Source organism: Vombatus ursinus, unplaced genomic scaffold (genome assembly GCF_900497805.2).
Source record: "Vombatus ursinus unplaced genomic scaffold, bare-nosed wombat genome assembly UNPS02014816.1, whole genome shotgun sequence".
Classification (NCBI taxonomy): domain Eukaryota; kingdom Metazoa; phylum Chordata; class Mammalia; order Diprotodontia; family Vombatidae; genus Vombatus; species Vombatus ursinus.
In genome coordinates, this window is record NW_020954594.1 from 3,509,965 (window position 1) to 3,524,845 (window position 14,881).

The following is a 14,881-nucleotide window of genomic DNA, read 5'->3' on the forward strand; positions in this document are numbered from 1 at the left end:
TCAATATTAGGAAAACTATCAGCATAATTGATCATATCCATAACACAAAAAACAAAAACCATATGATTATTTCAATAGATGCAGAAAAAGCTTCTGACAAATACAACACTCATTCCTATTAGAAATACTAGAAAGCATAGGAATAAATGGAGTTTTCCTTTAAATGATAAGTAATATCTAAAACTATCAGCAAGCATTTTCTGTAATGGGGAAAAGCTAGAAGCCTTCCCAATGTGATATATAAAAAGTTCAAGAGACATTGCTAGCATATTATTAATTAAAGGATGATCATTTGGCCATCTCTCTTAGACCAGATACCCCTCATGGGACCCATTCAAAGCTGATATGCCCTTGGTGTTTCTGAGGGTGGAAATCAACTCTGATTGGTTAACAATTAATAAGAGAATGACTATTATAATGAGAGGTGGACCTATTCTAATTAGGGTCTGTGGTATGTGGTTTTGATCATTCAGTTTGGGTCAAAGAATTATCTAGATCCATATCATCTGTCTGACAAAAGAGAAAATTCACATTTTCCCAGACATGTCTGAGTGAAACACAATGGACTGGAATCTATCAATTCAGCTAGATAAGATGGTCTAGGTGGGGTAAATTTCTGGCAGAGGTCAGTAATGTCCTTCAGAGGCTGGACTTCGAACAAGGAAATAGAATAGGGAAAAAACCTGGATCTCTCCCATAATTGGTTATTAATAATAATTTCTTTCACCAACAAAATCGGGGGTGAAGCAAGGATGCCTATTATTGCCTCTATTATTCAATATTGTCCTAGAACTGCTAGCTATAGCAATAAGACAAAAAAAAGCAGCTGAAGGAATTAGAATAAGCAGTCAGGAAGTAGAATTATCACTCTTTGCAGATGATATGATGGGATACTTAGAAATCCTAGAGAATCAACTGAAAACTAGTTGAAGTAATTAACAACTCAGCAAAGTTGCAGGATATAAAATAAACCCATATAAAGCATCGGAATTTCTATATATTGCCAACAAAGTCCAGTCGGAAGAGATAGAGAAATTTCATTAAAAATAACTGCAGACAATATAAAATTCTTGGAAAAACCAGGAACTATATGAACACAATTACAAAACACTTTCCACACAAATTAAGTCAGATCTGAACAACTGGAAAAGTATTAATTGCTCATGAGTAGGCTAAGCCAGTATAACCACAACTCCAATGGTCTGGCCACATTGTTTGAATGACAAATGTATGTTTACCTAGAAAACTATTTTATGAAGAACTCAAGGCAGGCACTCACATGGTGGTCAGAAGAAGCAATAGAAGGACACTCTCAAGATATTTCTGAAGAACTTCAGGTGTTGTGTTTTGTCAAAAGCTTTTTCTGCATCTAATGAAATAATTATGTGTTTTTTGTTGTTTTCGTTATTGGTGTGGTCAGTTATACTTACAGTTTTTCTAATATTGAATCAGTCCTGTATTACCGATATAAACCCAGCTTGATTATAGCATGTGATTTTTGTGATGTATTGTTGTATTGTACTTGCTAGTATTTTGTTTGTAATTTTTGCACCAATATCCATTAGGGAAATTGGTCTATAGTTTCCTTTTTCTGTTTTAGGTCTTCCTGATTTAGGTATTAATACAATATTTGTTCATGGAAGGAATTCAGTGTAGGATTCTTTGCCTGTTTTTTCAAATCTTTTAATGTAGTATTGGAATTAATTGATTTTTAAATATTTTGCAGAATTGCTTGTAACTTTATGGTTAGATTTACTTAACGTCTGATGGGGATAAATTGAGGATTCACCACTATTACAGTTTTACTGTTATTTCTTTCTGTAACTCGTTTAACTTTTCCTTCAAGAATGTGGATGCTATGCCATTTGGTACAAATATGTTCAATATTGATATTAATTTATTTTCAATAGTATCTTTGGGTAAAATGTAGTTTCTTTGATTATCTCTTTTAATTGGACATGTACCCAATCTGCATTTCTCTTTGAGCTTTTGGTTGTTCCCTATCCACAGCCCAAGCCAAGGGACAAGGAACTTCCCTAACATATTGTTCTGGGACTTGTTTCAACTCAGACCCACCTTGGGGAACTGTTCCTTAAAAAACAGTTCTTGAGGTAAACATCCAGGGAGTTGGCCAGTTCCTGGGTATTGACCTGAGACATTTTTGACATAACAAAGATTGTTCTTGAGGTTGGAGAGTTTCGGCCAAAACTCTCAGGTCCTTAAGATCAATCACCTGTTCCTTGGCTCCCTGCTTTCTTTGTGTAAGGATGATAAAAAGGGTCTTTCTTGGGAAAGTGACTTTGGGAGTCTCCCTCGGAGAGGACACTCTACCGTAGGGACTTTCCCAACCGAGACCCTGACGGCTGTGATGCAGGACTTCCCCAGCCAGATGTTCAGGAATTGGTGCTTCCTCGGATTGGTGATGTATTTCTTCTTCTTTATCTCCCTATCTTTCTGTCAATAGTCTTTGCTTCTAAGATTGTATAATCATATGTAATCATCTTTATATGGATGTGTATTTATGATTATTATCATTATTAAATCATTTACAAGTTAGGAAAAGTGTGAACGTATCTTTGTGGGTACAGATCCAAACCTGTGAAACAAATTATAAGTGCTGTGCAGCTCATAACACCTTACTGTTATAGTTGTAGATGTTTCCAAGTCATTGTTTTCTTCGAGTTTGTCTTGAGCATTCCTTTCAACATGGTCAAGTTCTTTTTTTTTGTTGTTTGCTCATTTTTCCCAGTCTTATTTCTTGACTTTGGGTTTTATGTTACAGTTGGGCTCTGCTCACCTCTAGTGGGAATGATTGGCCTGAGCCTCTGTCTTTTTTGTCCTTCTGGAGGCAGTTAGGTGGCTCAGTGGATAGAACTCTGGGCCTAGAGTCAGGAGGACCTGAGTTCAAAATTGGCCTTAGACACTTACTAGCTCTGTGACCTTGGGCAAGTTAACTTAATCTCTGTTTGTCTTAATCCGTTGGAGAAGGAAATGGCAAACCACGCCAGTATCATCTTGCCAAGAAAGTTTCATTGACAGTATTGATGTGTTATGGTCCTTGGGGTCACAAAGAGTCTGACAAGACTGAACCACTGCTGTTTTCACATCATGATCTGGGGGCTCTGTAGGTTTTGGGTGTTTCCCATGTGGTATGATCCAGGAAGAGGTCTGTGGTCACTGCCCTCCTCTCCTGTGCTCTGATTCTTTTACACTTATGGACCCTGCTCCCTCATGATTGTGACTACTCCTTTTCACTCTGCAACTGCTATCTGGTACTGGGTAATGAGCAACAGAGCTGCTAAATGGCACTTGTTTCCTCCTAGTACTAGTACAGGGGTCCAGCTATTTAGTTCCCTTACCACCCCTGCGCTCTGGGTAGCTCCAAGTGCCATCATATACTGGTGCTATTCTTTTCATTTGCTGTGCTCTTGGCCAGCCGATGCCTTAGTGTCTACAAACCTCTCTTTCTGTCTTCCTAATCTGCCCTGGACTGGAAAAATGTCTTACAGTGACTTTTTGTTGGCTTTTCTGATCAGAATTCAGTCTGGCACACTCTTCTTAGGTTGTCGTGGGGGAGCTAAGGCAAAAATACTACCTCTCGCTCTGTCGTTTGACTGGGCCTCCCCATATTGTATTGACAGTCAATTCTGAGCTGCTGTTTGGTCTTTTAACATCTCAGGGTGCTGTTATTTCTCCATTGCCCTGCGAGAATATCCAAAATAGCAGTTATCTTGCTAGAGACAGATAAAATTCAGCCAAACTCACTCTCTTGTCATTCCTCATACATATTAGTCCATCTCCAGTTAATCAACAGACACTTATTAAGCAGGCACTGAAATTACAAATATGAAGAATGAAACAATCCCTACTCAATAATAATAATAGTAGCTCGCATTTATATAGTACTTTAAAGTTTACAAAGCACTTTACTGAGGTCATCTCATTTGATCATCACAAGAATCCTGTGAAGTAAGTTCTATTATTATCCTCATTTTATAATTGAGGAAATTGAGGTTTAGAGGGGTTGTATGACTTGTCTAAGTTCACATAGCTAGGAAGTGACCCAGGCCAGATTCCAACTCAGGACCTACTGACTCCAAGTCAAGCACTCTATCTACTTAACCACCTAGCTGCCACATTCTGAGAATCTCCATGCCTTGGCACCACTTGTCTTCACTATGGGATGCAACCCCATAAATTTGGCAGCAGTGAAAGGTCTCTAAACATGCAACGACCAAAAATTAATTCAAAATAAAAAATGTAATGAGTCCGAGGTATTTCTGACAGCACTTGCCTGTGTTGCATTGGGCGACTTCCCTGCGGCCTTGGTTACGAACACAAAGCATGTACACTTTGCGCTACTCATGTTGTAGAAAGGTGAAAAGGGGTTGGCAGGGGAAAAAATTTAAGAAGCCCTGCTCTATGCCCATAATGTATTCCCTCCTTTCTTTCACCTCTTAGAAGTTTCTTTTAAAACTCCGTTGAAAGACAACATTCTACATGAAGCCTTTCCTGATTCCATTATCTGCTATAGCCTTTGCCCCCAAATTACTATCTCTTTGTAACCCTGTCTATTTGTATGTACTGTATTTATTTGTTACTTGTGTTCATTTTATATCTTCCTGTTAAATGTAACCTCCTTGAGGGCAGGGACTTTCATTATTTTTGTCTTTGTATCCTAGAGCTTTGCACAATGTTTAGCACATAGTAGATGCTTAATACTTATTTATTGATTCACACTGCCAAGCTGGAAAGGTGAAAGGTATAGACCCCAGTATGGGCTATCATCCAAGGAATAGCTTGGTTAAGTTTAAAGAAGTCTGTCACCTGATGATGAATATTTGGGCCAAAGCCATTCGTGAAAACCATCTACTAAGTAAAGGGATTGCTATCTGCATCAACAGAAAAAGTTCACACACAGACAAAATCATTGTTCTGTTGAAGTGAAGTAGGCAACATTTTCACTAAACATGCAAAATCCAAGGCTTCAGGTATCTGATTTCTTTTTTTTAAAATGGTGTTTTAAATGCAGCAAAAACTCATAAATCTGATCACATAGCCATTTCATTTTCTCAATCTAGGGAGTAGTTTTGTTTTTGTTTTTGTTTTTGTTGTTTTTTTTTTTGGCAAGGCAGTTGGGGTTAAGTGACTTACCTAGGGACATACAGCTAGTAAGTGTCAAGTGTCTTGTCTGAGACTGGATTTGAACTCAGTACCCTCTGACTCAAGGGTCGGGGCTCCATCCACTGCACTACCTAGCTGCCCCAGGGACTAGTTTTATAGGTCTATCTCTAAGCCTAGCTAGTCAGGCATGAAATTGATAAGTAGGAGTATAGTAAGTGGTCCATAGTTCATTTTTGGCTATGTTGAGGTTTAGAGTTGGGAGAGCTGGTTGAGGGATGAAAGAATTCACTGAGACCTTCTCTGTAACCATTGGGAGCTTTATTGATGCAAAAGCAGTGGACTAGCCCTGGAAGGAGGACTCGCAACTTACAGAGGGATAGGGGCCTGTTTTATCTTAGAAGATAAGGGGGAATTGTCATGACACAGGATGAGGAAGAGGGATGACAGGATAGGCCACCCAGGATAAGGAAGACAGGGTGAGAGAATAAGGAATTTCTAATGGTCCAGGATAGGGGGGGCGAGTTTTATGGTATCTCAAGATAAGGGGAAGAGACTCTAGGATGCCCTCAAGCTCAGAAGGAACCTCACAAGGTACTGGAAAAACAACCTTTTTTTTTTTTTTTAAAGCTTTTAGGGAACTGTTTGTATCCATATCATTTCCCCACTCAACCACTAGGCAGAAGAAATCTTTTGGGAAAAGGGGCAAAGGTCATTGTTTTCAATAGCTGCTTCCTGCTAAACAGGGGCAAAGAGTCCATTTCAAGGGCCCAGAATAGGTTGAGGAGGGGTGGTCAGTGTGGGGGTACAGAATGTGGTGCCAGCTGAGTCCAGGGTGGAGAGAGGCAAACATTCAGGGACACCAAGGGCAAGGGTTGATATCCTAAGAGTTGAAAGTAGAATTTCTGCAGGGGAGAAGACACAAAGTGGACCAGGAGGTTAAACAAGCATGGACCAAATATAAGAGCAAGTAAAATGATTAATAATGGGGTCAGAACGGGGGAAAGAAGGGAAGAAACCATAAACTCCAGGAGGAGGTAGGGGGAGATATCAGGCTGGAGTGAATGTCTTGCAGCCAAGAGGCTGCCTGTAGTATCCTTTGATACTTTGCAGAGTTCTAACACTCAAAGGATAAGTTCCATACAGGGCTTTCAGGAAATAGTGGGAGAGCTAAGGGGAGCAAGCCCAAAGCCTGGGAATGATGGTGACACACCCAGCAATCATGTACTCTGCCCTGCCCCACAGAGTTCCCTATTTGAATTAAAGCATTTGACTCCCAGTCCTGGGGAAGCAGGCCTAACCCTAGGCACAGGGTGGGAATCAGGACTAGGTGGACTAGGGACACAAATCTGACAAAAAAAGTTTCAATATGCAGGGCCCAAATAGAAGGAGCATTAAAAGGGATGTCAGAATAGAGGAAAACAAAGAAAGAAACCAAGAGCCCCGTGAAGCTATTATTTGCTTTTGACATGCAGGATTATTTGATCTTTTTATTTCCTCAAAAGTTTCCACTCTGATTCCAATTCTTTTAGGAGGACCAGATGCTGTTGAGGATCCAACTTTATACATGTAAATATAAGTAACACTTTTGCAGGTAGAAGCTTTTCACCTTTGAGTTCAATAGTTATAAAATGAAAGAAGTGGGAGGATATGTGATTAATTCCAAAACAGTGCATATCAATAGATTGCTTATATAAAACATGTTTGTACCACAGGACACACAGAATAAACAGGTATCTTTTTCCACAATAGTAGTACACTTTAAATGGAATTGACTTTTCCATTAATGCAAAAATATTCTATAAATTATCTCCCTCTAAGAAAATTGATTGCACTGAAATTCTTTCCCCTAAACTGAAGACATTTCTGATTTAGTTTCAGTAATTGATAGAATAATAGCTAGGCCCCTCAATTATTCTTTTTTTTTTAAACAAAACTTTATTGGTAATAGTTTTCAAATGTGTTTACAACAAAGTGCACTGTTAAAGAAGAAGTCATTTCAGTGGAACAAATTTCTTTGAATCACACAGGCTGAAACTCCCAGGTACTACCCCCTACCCCCAAACCCACTGTACCTCAGCCCCATGAACCCCTTCAGTTATGGGGGAAAATTGAGAGAGGGCCAAAAAAGAGAAAAGGGGTGGAGAGAAGTGGGCTGTTCTACCTCTGCTACTTCCTGGGGGGATGGGGAATTATGATAATTCAGATGTCTCCCAAGGGGTCAATGAGTAGCTGTCAGACAAGCCAGATGGAGCGTGCTTCTAGGGATGAGGGATAGTAGTGAGGCTATCAGGTGAATAAAAATTGGCATTCCCATGGCAAAAGAAAGCTCTCTACCTTGAAGCTGTGGCATTTCCTGTTTCCTTTCTCCCAGTCCTCCCCTTTTCCCCTCCCAGGGTGGGCTACATCCTTCAACTTGCTTATAGGGAGTGACACTCCCAGATAGAATGGGAAGTTAGTGGCTGTGCATTAAAAATCTATAGATAAGAATGGCTAAAATGAAGGAGGTGCCAGGGAGGCCTCTTTGACAGGATCACAAGCCAGGCTACCTGGGTGGGTTGGGAAATGTTTTTTTTTTTTTTCTGGTGTCCTAATACCCCAAGTGAAAAAAACTGGGGAGCAGGGAAGATGGGGTAAAGAGAGATGAACATGAGGAAAAGAGACCACTGGGAGTGGGGGGAGTGCTGAAAGAGGCCAGAGCTCTTTAAAATTTGGCAGGATACCCCTCAAGGGTGTCTCACAATTGTTCCCACAAACTCCCTGGTTGAGATCAGCAGCAAAAAATGCCTATCCCCCAAGTCCCAGACCCAGCTGAAAACCATCAGCTGAGATCCCAGAGGTTAAAAACTCCATAGCTTTTGACCTACGCAGGTCCAAACATATTAAAATGTATTTGAGACAGCTAGGAAAGTGGGAAGGAGTTAGGACAGAAGGCGAATATAACAAATAATATTTTAAAAAAAATTTTAAATATAAAGGAGCCACAAAAATTTTACTAAAACATCTTCCCAGGAAGGGTTTATCCTTGTAGGGAACTGGTTTGTCTGTCCTTTTACCCCTAGTTAAGGTTCTGAAATTCCAGAAAGAGGCCAGGAAAGGGACAAATAATAAGTAACTGTGCTAGTCTGGGGAACGGGAGGTTTTCCAACTTAGGATCCCTGGCTCCCCTGCCCCAAGTTCCCAGCACCAGGGGGATCCATAAGAAGCTACAGAAACAAGGGCCTGGCTCTAGGTACTACTATCCCACTCTGGGTGGGGTGCTGGGGTGAAAAGAAATGATCTTTGGTGGTGTTAAAGGGGGAAGGTTCAGGTCTGTTTGGGCTGGAAAAGTGATATAAAACTTGCAAGGAGTTAGGCAAAGAGCAGGGAACCCAGCCATGGGGTCTACCAGCTGGAGTGAGACAGTGAGGAAAAAAGCCAGTGGGGTTTAGGGATGGGAGGGAAGGAGGGTGGGACCATCCCCACCCTGCAAACATCTCTACTTTCAGATCTCCCTAGGGAAAAATTAAAATGCAAGGAACTCTGGGGCCCTCAGATTGTTCAATCCACCCCTCCCATCCCCACTCCCCCAAAGAAAACCACCAGGACCATTAGAACTCAGCAAACTCCTTGACACACTTCTCCTTGATGGAGATCCAGAACTACTCCTCCTCCTCATAATCACCTGGGCCTTTGCACTTTGGCCTAAAGGGAGGTTCCAACTTCCTGTAGAAGATGGCAATCCAGTCAGTGGTGGAGAACCATTTGTGGTTCTTGATGTTGTTGACACCATTGTTGAGGCTCCCATAGCACTTGGTGAAGTCCTCTTGGAGCAGATTCCAAAGCAGGTCCTTTAAGTTGGAGCTGAAGTGAGAAGGGAATGGAACCTTCCCAGAGACCATCTTTTCCTATATCTGGATGGGCTGGTCAGCGAAGAAGGGGGAGTAGCCTGCTGCCATCTCATAGATCGGGACACCTAGGGCCCACCAGTCCACAGCCTTGTTAAGCAAGGCTTAACCCTTGCTAAGGATGATCTCAGGAGCCAGGAATCAGAACCCCTACCGAATTATTCTTACATCATTTTGAAACATTTAAGGACCTTATTCCATACAGATATGTATATATATATAATAACAGGCAGATGTCTAGGCAAAATACTCATTTACTAAGTTGTTTAAGAAAGAGAAAGGAATATAATCTGAAGTTGAATAACTCACATCTTAAATACACGCACTAGAATAGAGTAGCTCAGATGTATCCCAGCCTTTGTCTGTGGGATGATTCAGCATTGTGTCTCTACCTTCGTTTCACAAACTTTTTTCCCTTTGTTTGTCTAATTATTTCATATCTTTCAGAAAGAATGTTCTATTCCAGGGATTTCACTTTTTTTGAACAATTTATTAATTTTTAGTTTTCAACATTCATTTCCATAAGATTTTGAGTTTTATATTTTCTCCCTCTCCCTGTCCTCCCCCCTGCCCAAGATGGCATGTAATGAAATATAGGCTCTCCTTATACATTCATATTAAGCATATTTTTGGGGCAGCTAGATGTCGCAGTGGATAAAGCACCTGCCCTGGAGTCAGGAGGACCTGAGTTCAAATCCAGCGTCAGACACATAACACTTACTAGCTGTGTGACTGTAGGCAAGTCACTTAACTCCAATTGCCTCGTCAAAAAAAAAAGGCATATTTTCACATTAGTCATGATGTATAGAAGAATTGGAACCAATGTGAGAAATGATGAGAAAAAAACAAACAAAAGAAAAGGAGAGCAAATAGTATGCTTCCATCTGCATTCAGATTCTATAGTTCTTTCTCTAGATGTGGATAGCTTTTTCCATCCTGAGTCTTTTGGAGTTGTCTTAGATCCTTGGCATTGCTGAGAAGATCTAAGTCTATCAAAGTGAGTCTTCACACAGAGTGGCTGTTACTGGGTACAATGTTCTCCTGACTCTGCTCACTTTGCTCAGCATCAATTCATATAAGTCTTTTCAGGTTTTTCTGAAATCTGCCTGCTCATCATTTCTTTCAGCACAATAGTATTCCATTACATTCTTATACCATAGCTTGTTCAGCCATTCCCCAATTGATGGGCAACCCTTCACTTTCCAATTCTTGGCCACCACAAAAAGCTGCTATAAATATTTTTGTACATGTGGATGCTTTTCCTGTTTTTATGATTTCTTTGGGATATAGACCTAGAAGTGCTCTTGCTGTTTTTATAGCCCTTTGGGTATAGTTCCAGGGATTTAGTCTTTCACATGACTAAGCAGGAGTACTAATTTACCCAACTGTTTGGGATATGGGATGACCACATTCAGATTGAAAACAACAAGATTTCACATACTTGCAGTGTGCTCACATCTTTTACTGACCACTTGGTTTGATTACAGAAATTTGCCATGAAAAGGAAAATCAAGGACATTAAAGATTAGATAAAACCTCATAGTTTTGCAACCATGCAGTATGAATTCCACCTCATAGTGACACTCAGAAATAGTCAGGTGGGAAACATTCTTTTTCAAAGGAACACAATGGGGAAATTGAGCCAGGAGGATCCCATCCTAAGCTGAGGCTAAGTCTGTCCTCTCAGCTTTTTCAGATGTGGACCTCTACCTGTAACAATCACATTCTCTCTGAGTAGCTTGTGGCATTTCTGTCAGATGGTAGATTATTGACTATTGATTATTGATGGATTTTTATGATCCATCAGACAACTCAAAACACAATTCATTATGGCCCCATGAGTTTTTACTTCATATGGTAAGTTTCACTAATCAAAAATTTACCAGGACTCACATCTCAAATTTAAATTTGTCCTCCTACAAAAGCCAATCACTAGAGATTATTTCTATACACTTGCAAAGTCTCAGCAAGTCAAGTTCCTTGTTGAGGAACTCCATAACCCAAACAAGCTCCTTAGAGTTAAGTAATCAATTACTAACTTTAGATTTTAGCATTAAAACAATACAGTTCTCATAAATGATAACCAAATTGTTTTAGCTGTAACACAAAACAATAAACTTCAGATGACAACAATTGGGTTTCCAGATCATATAAAAATTGTCGATAGAAGAATGGGCAGGCTTACCAACTGCGGAGGCTGACTGGCTGGCTTCTTTACCTAGACCCATTCCCTTTCACTCTCTCCCCATGGCTGAGTGCAGGAAGATACTTGCAGCCTGTAGTTGCTGTCCCGCCCCTACCTTCCTTTCACCAGGTTGGGGAATGTGGGAGTGGAAGGGTGAAACTTTCTTCTAATCTGATCTGGGATGTAGTGGGTTAACAAAAAAAAAACAAAACCCTGGGGCTGTTGGGAATCCTGGAACTGAGAAACCCTCTTGACTCAGGGGGAGGGAGTGGAGGAAGAGAGTGACAAGATTGTAAAGAGGTTATTTCAAAACTCCCTAATGATCAATCTCAAAACTTCCAGAAGCTGCTAAAATGTGTTAGTTTTTTCATTTTTTTTCACTATCTTTTTGACTTCTACATCCACCCCTTAAAAACTTAGAGTGGGGCACTGAACCTTTCAGACCTACATGCAAGAGAGTAGTGCCCTTTCTTATGGTACCTAAAGCAAGAACCATTGACTCTCTTTCTCTGAAATGACCCATTTAAGGCTGCTCCAAGAACACAACAAACCTAGGAAAGAAACTTGGAAAATTCACACTAGATTTGGACATAATTGTTATCAGTATCAAATTATTATTGCAACAAATTAGCTTGCAAATCGAAATTTAGTAGGCCTTCCAAAAAATCACACAAAAAGATTTTGCAAAACATTTCTTTGTAAAAAGCATTTCCTTTTTTTAAAAAAAAAGCTTACAATTTAGCCTGTTAAAAGTAATAATCACTAAACTTTCATAAAGTAAATTAGTTGGAAACCTTAAAGATTGGAATTTATCAAATCCAAGTTGGTGTAAAATGTCCTAAGTATCACAAATCCCCAAAGGGCCATAAAACCCAAAATCTCAATAATCACAAATTCCTTTAAGTTTTGGAGACCAAATTTCTTACTAAGCTTGTCTTGTTTAGAAATCCCCTTCACAAATCATTTTTCTAGATTACACTGAGGTCAGGCTGTGTTACAGTGGAACACTTGGCTTTTACCTTGAGAAGTTCAGTTTTTTGTAAGGCAAGAACACACTCAGTTAAATTAGCCTTATCACAATAACAAAGTTCACCAGGCCTTCAAAAATTTACTCAGTAGGCATTCCACTATAGAAGACTCTGCCCAGAGCTGATAAGAATTTATGACTAGGTAGTTACGAAAATCCTTGTCTTAGTTAACAACCTCATGATCTGACAGCACAATTCTTAATCTAACAATTGAGATTATGAAATTGCTTTTCTAAAAACCCAGTTGATACAAATGTTAATCAAATTACACAGTATCAGATAATTTAGAACTAAAACCATACCACAAGCAATTATCATATATTAAAGTTTGAAACAGAACCAGTTAATTACCATTCAGCTGACCTTAATTTAGTTGGATGAGCAAATCAGATCTGGATAAATAATCGCTAATGGTAACATTTTAATTTCTAAGGTCCAATACTCTCAGCACTTTAAAGGAAAAGATTATTATCCATAAATGCACACATTATTTTTTTTTTGAAGACACATGGTGACAATTCCCAGCTCCAAATAACCTTTTACTTCCTTGAGCTGGAGTTCCCAGGTGTCTGGGAGTGTAGAGGGAAGGGAGTACTTGCAGTTTTCCCAATTCCCTCTTGCCCAGAGATTTGAGAGGATTGACAAAATTGGGCATAAGCTTCTGGATAGGGAGTCCATCCTCTTTGCTGTGGAAGGTGTGCCCAGGTCCATGGCCTTGAACCGCTGGACCCAGAGCCTGAGAGGTCAGGCTAAGTGTGAGACATCCTCATAGCTGTCCGACCTAATGTGACCTGAGAGGTCAGGCCTTCCTAGGTGCTTGGAGAGCCACCCAACTCAGGGTGAGAAAGGGAAAGGGGGAGAGAGAGGAGGCTTCCATACCTTCCAGTCTTGGCTGGAGAGGAGCTATAGTTCCTTGTCTCTTTTACCTTTGAGACTTACCAGATAAAACTTAAACATTCCACCTCTCCATTCTCATCCTCCTGGGAATTTCAAGCTGGGAATTTCAAGCTGCATGTCACAGAGACCTGGAAATGCAGGGACCCCCAAAGAAAACCAGGCCCAAAGGCCCACAAGGTGTGGAGGCCCTGAAACTAGGGCACAGGGACCCCCAAAGAAAATGAGGTGTGAAGGCCTACCTACCTGCCTCCCCCATGTCCCACGGGGGGGGGGGGGCAAGGAACAACCCAGGGTAAACCAGGGTGCAGGGGAATAAAAGTCTGCTCAAGCATGGCAAATTGCCTTTTCTTATGTTTTTGAGATCAAATTTCTTACTACACTTGTCTTGTTTAGAAATTCCCTTCACAAACCATTACATTGAGGTCAGGTTGTGTTACAATGGAATACTAGGCTCTTTTCCTCAAGATCTCCTTCCCCAAATTTCCCATCCCAGCAGTCTCCTAGCAGCCTCTAACTTGTCTCAGCATCCCAAGACGCAGGAGAAGGAAAAAAAAATGTGACTGACCCAGTGCAAGGGTGTCTCTTTATACTGGGGTCAACAGTCTGACTGACCACCCAGAGGTCAGTGGAGCTTCAGGTACCACTGGCAGTGTTTAGGCACTCCAGGGGTCTCTGAGCCAGGGGGACAGTAGGAGCAGAAAAGGTCTGGGGAAGATAACAAAGAAGAGGTCACTTACCTATTATCTCAGTGGCTAGGAGATCAGTGGAGTCCAATTAACATTTGGACTCCTGGGTTTTGGCACCACAAATGTTGAGATTGGAGTTGGGAGAGCTGGTTCAGGTGTGAAAGAATTCACTTAGACCTCCTCTGTAACCATTGGGAGTTTTATTGATGCAAAAACAGGGGGCTAGCACTGGAAGGAGGACTACCAACTGACAGAGGGACAGGGGTCTGTTTTATCTCAGAAGATAAGGGGGAATTGTCATGACTCAGGATGAGGAAGACAGAGGAAATTTTATGACTCAGGATGAGGGAGACAAGGAATTTTTATGGGCTTAGATGGGGGGAAATTTTATCTTGTCTCAGGTGTAAGGTGAATTTTAGTGTGTGTAAAGTGGATTTTTTGTTATTCTTTCTTAGAGTTTTCCTCGCAAGATCCATAGTTATAACAATCTCTACTCCCCAAGTGTTAGATAGGAGTTCTCACGATGATGGTTCAAAACAGTTTCTACTGCGCAGTTGTGGTAGATATAGGGATGAAATGATGTAAAATTGCTGGCAATATGCCTTCTTTGTCTGTTGCCCTATAAAGCCAGTGGGCACTGCTCAGTGACTGAGGACTCCCATGGGTTGAATGCGCAGGCTGAAAGCTGTGAATGCTTTGATCAGCCCTCGTCAACGCTTGGGAGGGGGAATCTGTGTGTTTGCCTCAACTGGCCCCCATTGAGCGGTGAAGAGACTTAGGGGAGAACACGAGTTGTGCTGGTCTTGACTGACCCCATCGAGATGAGGGGTACTTGCACCCCTCCCCTTTCATGCTGGCCCCTGTGAGAAGGGTTGTTAGGGAATGCTATAGGAGCTGGTGCTCCCATTTTCACCAAACTCCCTTTGAGAAGACTAGACTAGAATGAAGTAAGCTTATTTAACCCCTTATTATGACTCCATTCCTGTCTTCTTGTCTGATTGGATCAAAATCGAACCAGCAGGAGTGAGAGAGGTGCTAGAATCCTTCCTGTGTCTCTTTCCTAAGAAATTGCACAGT

The 14,881-nt window shown here is 40.9% G+C and overlaps 1 long non-coding RNA gene across 3 annotated transcripts in view; it reads left to right on the plus strand.

Moving 5' to 3' along the window:
* The first annotated feature begins 2,241 nt into the window (after positions 1 to 2,241).
* The window catches only part of LOC114023122, a 146,838-nt gene continuing 134,198 nt past the window's right edge, over positions 2,242 to 14,881 (plus strand). For all 3 annotated transcript variants that reach the window (XR_003566746.1, XR_003566745.1, XR_003566747.1), the window contains exon 1: positions 2,242 to 2,419. This is a non-coding gene — a long non-coding RNA (uncharacterized LOC114023122). The remainder of the gene's footprint in view (positions 2,420 to 14,881) is intronic.